The sequence below is a fragment of the Chrysochloris asiatica genome, unplaced genomic scaffold (genome assembly GCF_000296735.1).
Source record: "Chrysochloris asiatica unplaced genomic scaffold, ChrAsi1.0 scaffold00062, whole genome shotgun sequence".
Lineage (NCBI taxonomy): Eukaryota > Metazoa > Chordata > Mammalia > Afrosoricida > Chrysochloridae > Chrysochloris > Chrysochloris asiatica.
This window is the reverse complement of record NW_006408580.1, coordinates 1,336,697-1,354,326: the sequence shown is the minus strand read 5'-3', so window position 1 is coordinate 1,354,326 and position 17,630 is coordinate 1,336,697.

Genomic DNA, 17,630 nt, shown 5'->3' with positions numbered 1-17,630 from the left:
AAAAAAAAAAAAAAAAAAAAACCCGAACTCACATACAAACAACAAAATGGGAGCAATAAATTCATACCTCTCAATAAATACACTGAGTGTAAATAGATTAAATTCACCCATCAAGAGACAGAGAGTAGCAGACTGGATAAGCAATCAGGATCCTTTAATACAAGAGACATACCTTATGTACAAAGACAGAAATAGACTAAAAATCAAAGATGGGAAAAATATATCAAGCTAAAGACAATCAAAAACAAGCAAGAGTGGAATTTTAATTTCAGAATAAATAGACTTTAAGGCTTCCTACAATTTGATGAATTTGATCTATACTTACGGAAGTAGTAGCTCAACATATCAACCAAGAGGGAAGGAGTCTTCATATCAAGGATCAAACCAATCCCCTCTGTACACAAGAGTTAATAGGAACTGGCAACTTAGACAGGTAATTTGGCTCCCTAAAATGGGGGTGGTGGTGGTGGTGTGCTCTGGAGTCAGTTCCAACCCATAGCAAACCTGCATAGGGTTTCTGGGGCTATAAATTTTTATGGGAGCAGAAAGCCTCATCTTTCTCCTGTAAAATGGCTGGTAGTTTCAAACTGCTGACCTTGAGGTTAACACAGGCTACCAGAGCTCCTTTAAAATGGGCGGGGGGAGGGGGGGGAAGTGACTATAAAGTCATGAAAAGGCTGGTTTACAAATTTTCAAGATGGAGTTTAGTTTCAGAGTATGTGGGGGAAGACAGAAACATCACTGAATAGTTTTCTTCTTGTCTAGATGGATCTGGTGAAAGGAGATGGGGATAGGATTCATTTGATCCAATAGTGAATAATTATTATCACAATTAATTGTGATTGTCACAACTGTAAAGGTAGAAGTTATGTAACATAAAGGGTTGTTGTTGTTAAGTGCCGTTGAGTCAGTTCCAACCCATAGCGACCCTGTATAGGGTTTCCAAGGAGCAGCTGGTGAGCTTCAACCACCAACCTTGCAGTTCAAATGACTTTGCAGTCTGGCATATTAACCCACAGTGCCACACCAAGACATAAAGTGAGGAGTAGTTAATCCAAAATTCCAGGAAGAGAGATGAGCATGAACAGAATGTGGGACCTATCCAGAGAAGCAGCAACACCAGAGATAGAGGCAGATAGAGGCATGGAGAGATAGAGCAGCTGAGGACTTTAGACTCATGGAAAGAGGAAGTTTATGTGCTGGTGGCCACTAGGCGGGCTTTCAGTATGTGTCCTTTGGTTGTTTAAACGATTATACATTCCTGTGTGTTTCTGTATCCATCAAAACAAAAACAAAAGGAATAGAAGCAAATACTATTAACTGATGGAAAGGATAGCAATCATTGCAATGAAATAAAATATGATAGGTTGAGTGTAAAATCAATGTTCTCCAATGTAAACTATCACTCAAATCACAATGAAAGGTTAAAAAAAAAAGACTTTAAGGCAAAAACCAGCATACGAGACAAGGAGGGACATTATATCATGATTAAGGGGTCAATTGAACAAGAGGACATAACCATAATAAATATCTATGCCCCCAATGAAATTGCCTCAAAATACATAAACTCTAATATAACTAAAGAAATAGTTGTTGTTGCTATTGTTAAGTGCTGTGGAGTCGGTTCCGACTCATAGTGACCCTGATAGTGACCCTGTACAGGGTTTCCGAGGCTGTAAATCTTTATGGGAGCAGAACGCCTCATCTTTCTCCTGCAGAACAGCTTATAGTTTCAAACTGGTGACCTTGAGGTTCATAGCCCGATTCGTAACCACTACGCTACCAGAGCTCCTTAAATAGACAACTCTACAATAATAGTAGTGGTGGTGGTGGTGTACCATGGAGTCAGTTCTAACTCATAGCGACCCTGCATAGGGTTTCCGAGGCTGTAAATCTTTACGGTAGCAGAAAGCCTCATCTTTCTCCTACGGAACAGCTGGTAATTTCGAATTGCTGACCTTGAAGTTAGTAGCCCAACTCGTAACCACTATGCAGGAGATTTTAATACGCCACCATTGACGAAGGACAGAACAACTAGAAAGAAACTCAACAAGGACGAAGAACAAAACAATACAATGAACCTACTTAACTTCACAGATTTATACTGAGCCTTCAACCCAACAACAGCACAATATACATTTTTTTCCAGTGCATATGAAACATTCTCCAGAATATATAGACAATATATTAGGCCACAAAACAAGCCTCAATATAATTTTTAAAACATCATAGTACTATGAAGCATCTTCTCTGTTCATGATGATAAAAAATTATAAATCAACAATAAGAACATCAAGGAAACAAAAGCAAATACATGGAAATTGAATCACACCTCCTTAAAAGCTACTGGATAACAGATCAAACTAAAAAATGAAATAAAAATATTCCTTGAATCAAACAAGAACAAAAACACAATACACCAAAACCTTTGGGACATGGCAAAAGTGGAGTTCAGAAGGCAATTTATATCAATAAATGCACTCATTCACAAAGAAATAAACACCTTAACCCAACATTTCCAACAATTAGCAAAAGAACAGCAAAGTAAGCCTACTGTTGTCACCAGAAGAAAAGAAATAATAAAGTTTAGAGCAGAAATAAATAAAACAGAAAACAACAGAAACAATCAACAAGAACTAGGTTCTTTGAAAGAATTAGTAAAATCAACAAACCACTGGCAATATACTGTCTACAAGACACACATATTAAACACAAAGACAAAAGGTGGAAAAAAATTGCCAAGCAAATGGCAATCAAAAAAGAGTAGGTGTGGCAAAATAAACCAGATAAAATAAATTTTAAGGCAAAAGCTAGCATAAGAGACAAGAAAGGAAATTATATAATGACAAAAGGGTGAATTATTTAAGAGGACACAGCCATAATAAATACCTATGCATCCAATGAAAGAGTCTCAAAATACATAAATCAAACAGAGAAAGACAACTCTACAATAATAGTTGTTGTTGCTAAGTGCAGTCCAGTTGTTGCCAACTCATAGCGACTCTCATCTTTTTCCTGCAGAGCAGCTTGAGGGCTCGAAATGCTGATGTTATAGTTCAAAGTCCATTGCTTATCCTACAGTGCCATCAGTGCTCCCAACAATATTAGGAAACTTTAGTGCACCACGTTCTTTGAAGGACAGAACAAATAGAAACAAACTCGACAAAGAAACAGAACTATACAACATAATCAACCAACTTGACTTCATAGACATATATAGAACACTTCACGCAAGAACAGCAAAATATACATTTTTTTCTAGCTCACATGGAACATTCTCCAGAATAGATAATATGCTAGGCCATAAAGCAAGCCTCAATAAATTTTTAAAAATCACTGAAATACAATAATACATCTTTTCATGTATTATTATCATGGGTAGGGGGATGAAATACATGGAAACCGAATAACACCCTGATTAAAAACTACTGAGTAACACAAGCAATATAAAATGAAATTAAAAAAGTCCTTGAAACAAATAAGAATTATAACACAACCTATCTTTGGGACACAGCAAAAGCTTTGCTCAAAGGGCAATTTATAGCAATAAATGCACAGATTAAAAAAATAAAATAAAGGAGCAAGAATCATAACCAACACCTTAACCCAATTATCTCCAACAATTAGAAAAAGGGAAATTAATGGCATCCAAATTAGCAATGTACTGGTGTGGTGCTGTAGGATACATACTGGACTGCTAACCACAAGTTCAGCGGTTCGAATATATCATCCACTCCTCGGAAACCCTATACAGGGTCACTACAAGTAGGAAACAACTCAATGGCACTTCACAACAACAATAACAAATAGACAAAGAAGAAAACCTATCTCTAACTGTAGAGGTTATAGTCTAAACATAGAAAATCCGAAAGATTCAGCAAAAAATATTACTGGAATTAATTGGAAGGTTCAGGAAAGTGACAGACAGGGTAAAAGATCAACATATAAAAAAATCAATTGGATTCCATTATACTAACAAAGAAAATCTGAAAATAATACCGTTTATAATACTCACCCAAAAGATTAAATACTTAGGACTAAATCTAACCAGAGAAACAAAAGACCATATATACGTGGATAGGAAGATTTAACTTTGTGAAAGTGTCAATATTATCCCAAGCAATCTACAGATATAATGCAATCCCAATCCAGATTCCACCATCATTCTTTAAAGAGATGAAAAACTAATCACCAACTTTATATGGAAAATAGAGATCCCAGGTAAGCAAAACATAATTAAAGAAGAGCAACAAAGTAGGAGTCTCACACTTCTAGATCTCAAAACAGAGAAAGACAACTTTCTGTTAGTCAAAATAGCCTGGTACTGGTATAACGACAGACACAGATCAATGGAACAGAACTGAGAAACCAGAAGTAAATCCATCCACCTGTGGGCAGCTGAAGGGAGCTCTGGCAGCACAGTGGTTACGAATTGGGGTGCTAACCTCAAGGTCAGCAGTTAGAAACTACCAGCAGTTCTACAGGAGAAAGAGGAGGTTTTCTTCTCCCATAAAGATTTATAGTCTCGGAAACCCTATACAGGGTCACTATGAGTTGGAACCGACTCCATGCTACACAACCACCACTACCACCATGAACAATTGAAGAGTTCTGGTGTGGTGCTGCAGAATAATGCACTGGACCACAAGGTAAGGTTGAGCCACAAGGTCGGTGGTTCGAACCTATCATCCACTCCTCGGAAACCCTATATAGGGTCGCTATGAGTCAGAACCAACTTAACAGCACTTAACAACAACAAGAACAATGGACATTTAATCTATGACAAAGGGATGAAACTCATTAAATGAGGAAGTGATAGTGTTTTTAACAAATGTTACTGGAAAAATTATAACCATTACAAATGAAACACGATCCATATTCTTATCAAAAAATGAACTCAAGATGGATCAAAAATCAAGATGTCTAAAAATAAAACTATAAAGAGCATCAATGAAAAAATAGGAACAAACTTAGGGGTCTTAATACATGGCATAAAAAACTATCAAGCATATCTGAAAACATACAAACTACAAAGACAAAATAGATGATTGAAACCACCTAAAGATTAGACACTTCTGTGCATCAAAATATTCCACCAAAAGACTAAAAAGAGAGCCCACAGACTGGAGAAAAATACTGATAATGACATATCAGACAAGGGACAAATCTCTAAAATTTCTAGATAAATTCAATGCTTAAACAACAAACAAACAAACAATCCAATTTAAAAATGGGCAGAGGACATGAACAGATACTTCACCAAGTATTAGCCATTAGAGAGAGGTGAATCAAAACAACAATGAGATATTATTTCACATTAATGGTGGTGGTAGTGTGTCATGGTGTCAAGTTCCAACTCACAGCGACCCTGTACAAGGTTTCTGTGGCTGTAAACCTTTGCAGGAGCAGAAAGCCTCATCTTTTTCCCTCAGAGTGGCTGGTGGTTAGCAGTCTAAGGCATAACTTACTATGTATGCTACCTGAGCTCCTTCTCAGCATTAACAGCAAAGTTAAACAAAACAGATAACAACCAATGCTGGCAAGTGTTTGGATAGAATGGAACCCTCATACACTGCTGGTGTGATTCTAAAAAGATGTAGCCACTGTGAAAAACAGTGTGGTACTTTCTTAAAAAGTTGGAGACAGAAATACCATTACTTGGTATATAGCCTAGAGAAATAACACCTGCAAAACTAAAAGATGCATGCACATCCACGTTCATTATAGCACTAGTCATAGAGCAAAAAGATGGAAACTTAAATGTCCATCAATGGAAGACTGGATAAACAAACTATGGTACTTAGACACAATGGAATACTAGGCATTGTTAAAGAATAATGACGAATCTGTGAAACACTTCATAACATGGAGGTATCTGGAGGACATTATTCTGGGTGAAATAAGTCTATCACAAAAGTATGATACCACTATTATAAAAAGACAAGAAAAGGTTTTCACATTAAAAGAAATGTTCTTTGATGGTTACTAGGGGTGGGAGGGGAATGGAGGGTAAATAACTAACTAGGAGAAGACACATTAACTTCGGAGAAGGGGAAGGCAATATACAATAAGAGTCTGGGTCAACGAAATTTATGAAAGCAGGGCAAGACACTGGGAAGAGCGCAAATGTTAAAGACAACCTGTAATACACATAATCCTGCAATAATGGTGTCAATATTACCCAAAGTAATCTACAGATATAATGCAATCCCAATCCAGATTCCACCATCATGGATGGATATACATAACCAAACACCTTGAGGGAACGTCACTGGGCCTGAGAGCACATGACTAATAGTCTCAGGGGACACTGGCATAATACAGTCCACAAAAACAATATGCTGCATCCTCCTTTGGTGAGTAGTAACTGGGGTCTTAAAAGCTTGTGAGCAGCCATCTAAGGTGCTACTAATGGTCTCTCACCATCCAGAGGAAAGAAGAGTTATGAAAATCAGAGATGCGTAGAAATAATTAGTACAGTGGACTAATGGATCACGCAAACATCTGCTTCCTTGATCCTGAGACCAAAAGAACATGATAGTGCATTGCTACCATTACCAGTCTCTGAGAGATCACGTTAGGAGGTCCTGGATAGATTGGGAGAAAAATGTGGAACAAAATTAAAAAGAATTAAAAACAAAAAAACAATAACGAAGACCAGGCTCACTGGACAGATAAAGACTGGTGGATCCATCCCTGTGAATCAATTTTCAGTCAAACAATAGACAGTCTATATAACACCAGGGAGATATTCACTCCTTAGAATTATCAATCATTTAAGAACAAAAGGCAGCATTTACCCAAGGACAAAAAGTTCAGAAGAGCTAGGAAAGGAGAAGGAATGGAAAGAGGACACTGAGGAAATGGGATAAGTGATGTAACATTGTGGGCCTTGCAATCAGTGACATGAAACAAAATGTTGAATGGAAAATTGATTTGCTCTGTAAACCACCCAATTCACAACAAAAAAAAGAAAGACTTTTGTGTCTACAAAGAATAAAGATATTTGAAAATATTTGTAAAATATATTTAAAAGACTGAAAATGTTCATTTTTTACATTTTTGTTTAACAACAGCAAAATAAAAGACTGATAAACTATGGTATATACCCACAATATAATAATACTATGCAACATTAAGCAATAATGATGAATCTATAAACACCTCATACACCGCATACATAATATGGATGAATCTGGAGGATATTATGCTGAATGATATAAATAAATCACAAAAGGACAAATACTGCACGTGACCACTATCATAAAAAGTCAAGAAAAGGTTTTCACATGAAAAGACCATAGTTTAGAGGGACAGTAAGGTTGATTGGCATAACATAGTTCACAAAGACAATGTGTTTGTTTTGAGAATTGTTTCTGGACTGGCTTCTTAAGCAGCAAGCAAAACTCTTAAGAAAAATCAGATTGTTCTCTGAAGTTTATTAAGTAATTTTCTAAGGTACAGCGGAGAGTTATAGAAATAAGGTCACATTCCTGATACAGACATTCTGTTTGATTCAAAATAGAGTTTTAGCCTCAGACCTTAGCAGAGAGTCATGTCAGGAGTTCTAATTTAACTTGGGGAGCTCTTACTGAAAATCACCTTGGCTTTATTATTATAACTAATTAAAGGACAAACGACCTAAATCATTAGTGGCTGAAAATGAGTTTTATATGAGAGTCCCACTTACAGAACTTTAGAGTTGGAAGGGGTTGGAGAGTTTAACTTGTATTTCAACACAGCCAAGGCATTTCCACCTTATCTCTGTCCAGCTCATACTGGGGTCAGGGTTCCTCCCAGCAGCAGCGCGCCCTGCAGGGGGGAGAGAAACCCACCTGGAACACTGACGACGATTGCTGGCGCACAAAGTGGGTGGAGCTTAGAGGTCCTTGACGGCAGCGTCGCTTGGCCCGCCAGAAGAACGCGCGGCCAGGAGCTGGCGGGAGCTTGCTGTGGAGAGTGAGCGTGGAGGGGAGGAGAAATGGAAGGGGAAGAGGCGGAGCGTGGGAGCGCACAGTGTCAGGAATACAATAGTGCTCAGCTCACGGCCGCCGCCGCCGCCGCCCTGCAGCCAGCGTTAAGGCCTGACAAGCCCAGGGGGCGAGGGCCTGAGGGCGGGAGCTTTGGCGCGGGGGACGGCCCTAGTGGGTCCGGAGGCCCAAGCGGAGAGACTAGTGTAGGGAGGAGATTAGGGGGCAGGTGCGAGAGAGGGAAGAGAAGAAAGCGAGCGACTAAGGGGGCGGTTACCACCTCTGCCGGCAAATCGCTAGCCCCTGGGAAGAAGAGACAGAAAGGAGCCGCGACCAAGCTTCGCAAAGGTAAGCGCTACGGAGGCCCAACACGGTGCCAACGGATTTGAGGGGCGTCGCGTCGGGCGGGCACGGGGAGTGGAAACTGCCAGCACGGAGCGGAGCGTCCCGGCCCGCCTCGCGGCTGGTGTCCCCAGTGCTCTCGGGCAGAAAGCGTTGGCGGACAGGGGTAAGGTGCTCGGCGGTCCTTATGCCTGCCAAGGCAGCGTGCCTGGCGACTGGCGCGGGGTTGCGGAGAGCAGACGGACGCTCCTGACTACACCCGGCAGGGTTTGAGCGCCATAACTGTGTTGTGGTTGTTCCCTCTGATGCTCCCCACTCCCTTCCTGCCCTCTGCCGGGTCTCGGAGCTTTCGGGGGGTCAAACCCGTGGCGGGAGGACCTGCTCTGCTGGCTACTCTGGGCCAGATGCTCCTAGGAGGGCGGATTGTCCTGGCTATTTAGATATTGGGAGGCGGGAGGAACTGAAGCCCGGAGAGGGGAGGGTTGATGGTACTGGCCTTGGCAAGGCCCCCCAGTGAGGCCGGGTGCCCTAGGAGCGGGAACGCTAGCGCCCCGAACTTTCCCTCCCCCTCCCGTCATTGTTCGGACTGTGCTGGTCGTCTGCCGCGGCTTCCGCCGAGCACTAGGCGGTCCTGGGAAAATCGTGAGGGCTTTCCAAGTCTTCCAGGAAAATTTTCCCACCTCGGGGCGCGGCAAAGTTGTGAACTTTTCTCCAGCTATCAAGTTCGGTTTATTCCTTACACCGTGGGGCAGATGATTAAAAAAGCGAATTAAAAAAAAAAACCAAAGCCTCTCTTCAGTCTTTTTTTTTCTCTCTCTTTTTTTTTTAACCTGACTTTAAATCGCACAAGATAACCAAGGTTTATTTGTGAGGAGGAAAAGGGGACGGGATCTCGAATGAGTGACCCTAATGGTGGTATGTGAAGGCATGTTTAAAAGTTGATATTATCGTGTAGCTCTGGGACATATGTGTAGCTCCTAGGGGTTTGGCAGTAAACTTGTTGGCTGAATCTTTGACTTTATCAGTAGTGAGGAAATCCATGGCGTGAGTTTTTTTTGGATGTGAGATCTGTAATCTGAGGCTGAGACTTCACCCCCTCCCCCCAGACACCATGTGGTTGTATATAAGAAATCAAAGCTATGTTGATGATGATTCCAGTGGCTTGGAGGGAAAGATGATGTGAGTCCCTCAATTCAGTCTGATAAAGATAACTGCTTCTGAAATAAACGAAAAAGTAATTTAGGTAAAAACTGGTTGTACAACATCGTGGCTTAGTTTGAGCAATCCCACAATCCATTTTCACAGAGTAATTCTCAAATACCTTCCCTGCAGCCACTTCTTGTCATCCACAGGGAGTGAAAGAGTAGTCAGTCTGAACAAAACATTTTATTTTTATTAATTTTAATACTTCCATAGCATCTGTGAACAGTGAGGATGACCTTTGTACTCTTTAAATTGTGTAGTTCTCAGGCTTTTATAGAATCATGTGATCACTATTCAGATAGGTGAAAATAAAATTTTTCTTTTTTGTTTCGCCTAGGATTTGTCCACCTGCATGATACCATTTTATCTCTCGTTTAATGAGAACTCCAGTGTGGCGCTGTAGAATAAGCACCAAACCACACGGTCGGTTTGAAATGTAAGGTCGGCTGTTCAAACTTAACCAATCACTCCTCGGAAACCCTATTCAGCGTCACTATACAACAACAGCTTAAAATAAAGAATCCTGGTCATGCTGTAGGATAAGCACTAGACTGCTAGCCACAAGGTCGGTGGTTTAAACCCAGAGCCGCTTCGAGAGAGGAAGATAGGCTGTCTGCTCCCTTTGAGATTTACAGCCTTGGAAACCCTATACAGGGTCGCTTTGAGTTGGAATCAACTTAATGGCAATGGGTTTGGGTTTAGTGCAGTGGCTCTGTAGGATAAGCACAGGACTGTGAACCACATGGTTAGTGGTTCAAACCCACCAACTGCTCCATGGGAGAAAGATAATGCTTTCTGTTCCCCCAAAGATTTAAAACCTCAGAAACCCTATACAGGGTTGCTATGAGTTGAAACCAACTCGGCAACACTTAACAACAACATGCCAAACTTTAGTATTATAAAAATTCACTCCACTCCCCAACTTTGCAGCCATAATACATTTTGCAACCTTTTCATTTGATTCCTTAGTAAGCATGCACTGAGTGTCTCCTACTTGCTAGGGATAGAAAGAAGTGAAAGGTATCTGTCCCATCAAGAGCTCAAAGTCCAGTGGAAAAGAAGTAAGGGAATCCACTACCACAATGGGGACAAGAGCATTGTGTTAGAGGAGTTCACAGGGGTGCTCGAACACTAGCCTAATTAGGATTTAAAGACTAGATAGATACCTGGTAGTTGCTTGAAATAGATAAAAATGTGAAGGTTCATTTTCTCTGAGGCTCTTAGGTAACAAGATTCTAGTTAGGGAAGCCTTTGGTGTTACATACCCAATACAGGTTAGGTCAACTTAGATTTGAATCCTGGCTCTACCACTTGCTCTCAGTCAGTTACTTTACTTCTTTCTGCCTGTTTCCTACTCTGCCAAACTGCATTTCTGACATGTGAATCAATTGAGCTAATGAAGGTAAGGAACTTCACAAAAAGCCTGAATATAGTTGCTCTGTAAACACTCAGTTCATCTTTCCCTCCAAAAATGGAGCATGTGGGGAAATAGTATGAAGAGTACTAGGTATTAAGAAAGGATCCAAGGGGGTTACCATTTTTTTTTCCAGCAAATAAATACCTAATTGCTAGTTGACAAGAGCTATGATGGAGAGAACCATATGGGCTAATACCAGTAACAGCAGTGATGATCTGTTAGCCATTTCCTGTGTGCTGAGCACTATGCTAACTGCTTTACAAAGGCAAACTCTCAGAGGTATGAGACTAAATGTCAAAGTAAAGTTAACTTGCCTAAAGTCACATAGCATATAAAAGGGGAGAAAATAACTCTGTGCTGGAGACCAACAGGGTGCCCAGGGAGAAATGATTGCCAGGTTGAAGGAACAGCAGATGTTGTGAGGGCACTGAGGTGGGAGAAAGGTGTAGAAAAGATCCACAGAGATTTGGCTAGGATCTGGGGAAAGAGCTGAGGTAGGTAGGGGTAGATTGACAGGGCCTTATGGGATCTCGTTAAGGAGCTTATTTTATTGCAAGCATAATAGGAAGCTACTAGAGGATGTTTTTCACTTTTCTGTAACCCGTGTGCACACGTGTGTGTATGCATGCATATTTGTGTGTGTGTGTGTTTAATCCAGAAAAGCATCTAGTGAGGCTTAAACAAAAGTAGTTTAAAAAAGTTATTTCCCCTGGAAATAGCAGCAGCAGTAGCAGCAGCACTGGGTCCTGTGCGGAGGTGCTCCTTGCGGTGTTGTTTATCCAGCAGCGGCAGTGCCAGGACGAGTCTGGTTTGTGTTCATCTGCAGAGATCCTCTCATTGCTTGGCTGCGGGAAATGGTGCTGAAGTGACTGAGTCCACAATGGAGAGCGAACAGTTTCATCAACTATTTATTGGCAGCTTAAGCTTTGATACCACAGAAAAGCTTGAGGAACTACTACAAACAATGTAGAAAGCTCACAGATTGCGTGGTAATGAGTTATCCTGTAAGCAGAAGATCACGTGGATTTGGTTTTGTAACCTTTTCGTCCATGGCTGAGGTTGATGCTGCCATGGTTACAAGACCCCACTCAATTGATGGAAGAGTGGTTAAGCTAAAACGTGCTACAGAGTGGAATCTGGAAAACCAGGGGCTCACATACCTGTGAAGAAGCTGTTGGTGGAATTAAAGAAGATGCAGAGGAACATCACTTTAGAGATTACTTTGAGGAATTGATGCCATTGAAATAATTACTGGTAGGCCGTCTAGAAAGAAAAGAGGCTTTGGCTTTGTTACTTTTGGTGAGCATGATCCTGCGGATAAAATTGTATTGCAGAAATACTGTTAATGGTCATAATGCAGAAGTAAGAAAGGTTTTATCTAGATAAGACATGCCGGAAGTTCACAGTTCTAGGAGTAGAAGAGGAGGCAGCTTGGTTTGGGGGATTCACGTGGTGTGATGAAGGAAATTTTGGACCTGGACCAGGAAGTAAGTTTAGAGGAGGATCTGATGGATCTGGAAGTGGTCGTGAATTTGGGGATGACCATAACGGTCACTATGAGTCGGAGCTCTGGTAGTGTATTGGTTATGACGAATCGGACTGCGAACCACAAGGTCAGCAGTTCAAAACTACCAGCTGTTCCGCGGGAGAAAGATGAGGCTTTCTACTCCTGTAAAGATTTACAGCCTCCAAAACCCTGTACAGGGTCGCTATGAGTCGGAACCAACTCCACAGCACATAACAACAACAACATAACGGTTGCTATGAGTTGGGGCCGACTCGACAGCACTTAACAATAACAACAATAGCGAGTATGGCGTCCTGGTGTGGCACTATAGAATAAGCACTGGATTGAAAGGCCCGTTTGAACCACAAGGCCCGAGGTTCAAACTTACCAGCCGCTCCTCGGAAACCCTGTGAATCAGAATCAACTCGATGGCACTTAACAACATAACAGGCATGGAGGAGGGCCTGGAGGTGGCAATTTTGGAGGTAGCCCTAGTTAAAGAGAAGAAAGAAGAAGATATAATGGTAGAGGATCTAGATATGACAACCAAGGTGGGATCTACAGAGGTAGTTATGACAACTATTGTTGTTATTAAGTGCCATCAAGTCAGTTCCGACCATAGCGACCCTGTATAGGATTTCCTCGAACTGCCGACTTTGTGGTTCAAACTGACTTTACAGTCCAGCGCATTAATGATTTTGGAAATTAGAGCCAGCAACCTTCTAACTATGGCCCAATGAAGAGTAGAATGTTTGGTGGTAGTAGGAACACCAGTGGACCATATGGTGGAGGAAACTCTGGTCCAGGAAGCAGTGGAGGAAGTGGGAGTTATGGAAGGAGGAGCTGATTTTGAGCTTCTTCATATTTGCCATGGTCTTAGCTGTATAAATAGAGGATGAGAGCTCAGAGGTAACAGAACCGCTTCAGGTTATCGAAATAACAAATGTTAAGGAGACTCTTATCTCAGTCATGCATAAATATGCAGTGATATAGCGGAAGACACCAGAGCAGATGCAGAGAACCATTTTGTGAATGGATTGGATTATTTAATAACATAACCTTACTGTGGAGGAAGGATTGTTAAAAAAAAAAAAAAGCCTTTGAGATAGTTTCTTAGCTTTTTAATTGCTGTTTCTTTTTAGTGGTCTTTGTAAGATTATAGAAGCATTCCTTCTTTGATAATGTTTTATTTGTATGTTTCAGGTGACTTGTTAAACCATATTTACAATTATTCTCAAAATTTTTAATTTTAATGTAATACGTAACGCTTTCTTTTAAACAAGTGTGTGTGTAGAGTTATGAAGCTGTTTTATATTTATGATTTAATTAAATAATTCTAAAGGGAGAAAAGTCATTTTCCCTTTAGTGGCCCACCTTGTGATACAGTAAAGGTAATGTTTCTGATGCGAATGTGTAGATCTTAAATGGTTTTTACTGTCCACTGCTAACCACAAGGTTGGCAGTTCAAATACACTGCCATTCCTTGGAACCTATACTCTATGGCACATAACAGCAATTAACATAGCTAAAAGTTGTTGTGGAACTGGAAAAAAGCTTGTCCTGCAGAATGCCTCTCAAAGGAGCATGTATTAAGTTAACATGTTGGTGCTGTTAGGTGCTATCAAGTCAGTTCTGAGAAGTGGCTGGGGGTTTTGAACCACTGACATTGCATATATGATGTTTTTTAAGTTACATTGAGGGAGCTCTGTCAGTTTTCACTGAGCCCTGTCAGATGAGGGGAGAAGGTAGAATTAGGAGAAAAGGTAATTCTTGGAAATCTGAGTTAGAAACAGAACTGTTGAGTATAAGACTTTGGTTTATATATATCATGATAAAGATACTTCATTTACTAAGTGAATTTTTTTCTTTCTTTCTTTCTGTGTGTGCCATCTGTGATGGCAGACAGTGCATTTGTGAGATTCTGGGAAGGCTTAAGCATTTCCAGTACTTACATATTCCTTTTTTCTTATCCAGGTACTGGAGGTTTTTACGTTTAAAACTATTTCTTAGCTATAGAGTAAACTTCATGGGAGGAAAACTAGTGTTCTCATTCTCTTTCAATATGTATTGAGATGCCAACATATTTTGATGTAGCCTGTGTCAGTTAGCTTTTGCCTTATAATAAAATACCCTAAACATTACTGGATTAAAATGACAACCATTTTCTTTGGCTCATGATTCTGTGGGTTTACAAGGCAGTTTTGGTCTGGGCTGCCTTGTGGGTCAGTGATTAATTGGGGGAGGGGGTACTGGTTAGCTGGCATGATCTAGGATGGCCCTCATCTGGTGGTTGGTCTAAAAACAAACCAAAACCCATTACTGTTGAGTGAATTCTAACTCATAGCAACCCTGTAGAACAGGGTAGAACTGCATAGAGTGTCCAAGGCTGCAATCTTTACACAATCTTTACTGCCACATCTTTCTCCCATGGAGAAACCACCCATGGTAGGTGGTTGGGCTAGGAAGCCCTTTTCTCCACTCTTCTGGTATATCTCTTTGAGGAGGACATGTATGCCTGGCCTTGTTAACATGGTGGTCTTAGAGTTAAAAAGAGTAGCAAGGGAGGGATAAGCACCAGTGCACAAGCACTTCTCAAATGTCTGCTTCTGTCCTATTTGTTACTGTCTCATCAGCCAGTGTGTCCTGATGTAGCACTGAGGGTTAATGCGCTGGACTGCAAAAGGTTGGTTTGAACCACAAGGTCTGTGGTTCAAGCTCACCAGCCGCTTCTTGAAAACCCTATGCAGGGTTACTATGAGTCGGAACCGACTCAAAGGCACTTAACATCAGCCATAACAGTTCTTCAGTCAAGTTCAGAGCCATTGGAGGAGAGGGTGTGGATATAATGAGGTTTTTAAAAAGTTGGGGCCGTTACTGCAACAATGCCTAGTAATTAGTAATGAAAGTAAGTGCTTGCCTTTGATAAATCTTGTTTAACACTCATTTCTCAACATAGTGTATTCTTGAGAGTAAGTAATATGATTTTGCCAGTAGTAGCAGCTTCTCTTTTATTAAATATGGAGCTTTTATTAAATATGGAGCTGAGTGATAGTTTTTCTAGGAGGGAGACATTTACAAAAATACCTTGACTGTAGGTGTTTTTGTAAATGACCTGACTGCACACTGAGCTTGCTTTGTTATTGTGGGCAGAATCCCTGGGTTTCCTCAACCTCTTATTCAAGCTTTATCATAAAAAGCTTGTGTACTAGACTATACTAGATTTTGTAATTAAGCCTTTGTACTGTGTCAAAAATCAGTTAACTATGTGTGGATCTATTTCTAGGCCCTCTATTCTGTTGCACTGATCTTTGTGTCTGCTATTTTGCCAATGCCACATTGTCTTGATTATTGAAATTGGATGAGTACTCTGATTCTTTTCTGTTTTAAAATTGTTTTGGCTCTTCTAGTACCTTTGCTTTTTCATAAAATTCACAATTAGCTTGTTGAGATCTACTAAAAGATTTCTGGGATTTTTATTGCGGTTGCGTTGAATCTGTAGATCAAATTGGGCAGAATTGACGTTTTAACAATATTGAGTCCTCCAATACACGAGTATAGTATATCTTTCCCTTTATTTAGATCTTTGATTTCTTTCATCAGTATTTTATATTTATAGTCTTCCACATATAGATCCTAGTTTGTTTGATATATACCTAAGTGGCACTGTGGGTTAATGCACTAGAGTACAAGGTCAGTTTGAACCTCAAGGTCGGCGGTGCAAGCTCACCAGCCGCTCCTTGGAAACCCTATACAGGGTCACTGTGAGAAGGAGCTCTGGTAGCCTAGTGGTTGCGAATCAGCCGCTCCTTGGAAACCCGATACAGGGTCACTATGAGAAGGAGCTCTGGTAGCATAGTGGTTGCGAATTGGGCTGCGAGCCGCAAGGTCAGCAGTTCGAAACTACCAGCTGTTCCGCGGGAGAAAGATGAGGCATTCTGCTCCTGTAAAGATTTACAGCCTCGGAAACCCTGTACAGGATCGCTATCAGTCGGCACCGACTCCACGGCACACAACAACAACAACAACATAAGTCAGAACCGACTCGAAGGCACGTAACAACAACAACATTGTAATGGTATTAATTTCTTTTGTTAATTCAGATTCCAATTAATCGTTGCTGGTATATAGGAAAGCTTTTGGCACATTGGCCTTTGTATATGCAACTTTACTAAACTCAATCCAGGTTTTTGTTTTTGTTTTTTTCTGGTTCTTTGGAATTTTCTACCTAGACAGTCATGTCACCTCTGATAGATTTATTTTTAATTTGTACGCTTTGTTCTTAACCTTAATGCACTAACTAGCTAGGGCTTCCAGTATATTGAATAGTGGTAGTGAGAAAGAACATCCCTACCTTCTTTTGATTTTAAAGGGGAAAACTTTCCATTTCTCAAAATCAGATGTGATGTTAGCTGTAGATTTTTTGTATATTTCCTGTCGTGCAGAAAAAAGTTAACATGGGCCTGAGGCTGCTCTTTTTACAATTGCTTGTGTAAGATTGCCCTTTGGCAGACATCTGGGAATTTGGCTTTTTAAACATTTGAAAAATAAAAGAAATTATATTCTACTTTCATTTATTCCTTTTCCAATGCTCTTAATTTCTTTATGTTAATCCAAGTTCCTGAACCTGAATCATAATCTTTCTGACTGAAGAATTTCCTAGGGCAACTCTGCTGGCAGTAAAGTCTGTTTTTTGTTTATCTAAGTCTTCGTTTTTTTTCACCTTTGAAGGACATTTCTGTTGCCTACAGCTTGCTGGATTGACTTTTATTTTTTTTTCTCTTTCGACATGTTATTCTACTGTTACCTTTCTTGCTTGGTTTGTGCAAAGTTTGCTGTAATTCTTACTTTTGTTCCTGAGTCATGGTGGCTCTGTGGGTTAGGCCAATGCCTAACTGTTAACTGCAAGGTTGGTGGTTCAAACCCACCAGCCACTCTGTGGGAGGTTGAGGTTGGCTGTCTGCTACCAATATTTACAGTCTTAGAAACTCTATACAGGGTCACTGGTGGTGGTGGTGGTAGTGGTTATGTGCTGTCAAGTTGGTTCCCACTCATAGTGAACCCTGTATAGGGTTTACAGGGAGTGACTGGTGAGTTTGAACCTTGCAGTCCAAACCGATTTTATGGTCAGGTGCTTATCTTCCAGCGCCACACCAGGACTGGTCAGTTGACTGGATGATTGTGGGTTTGTTTT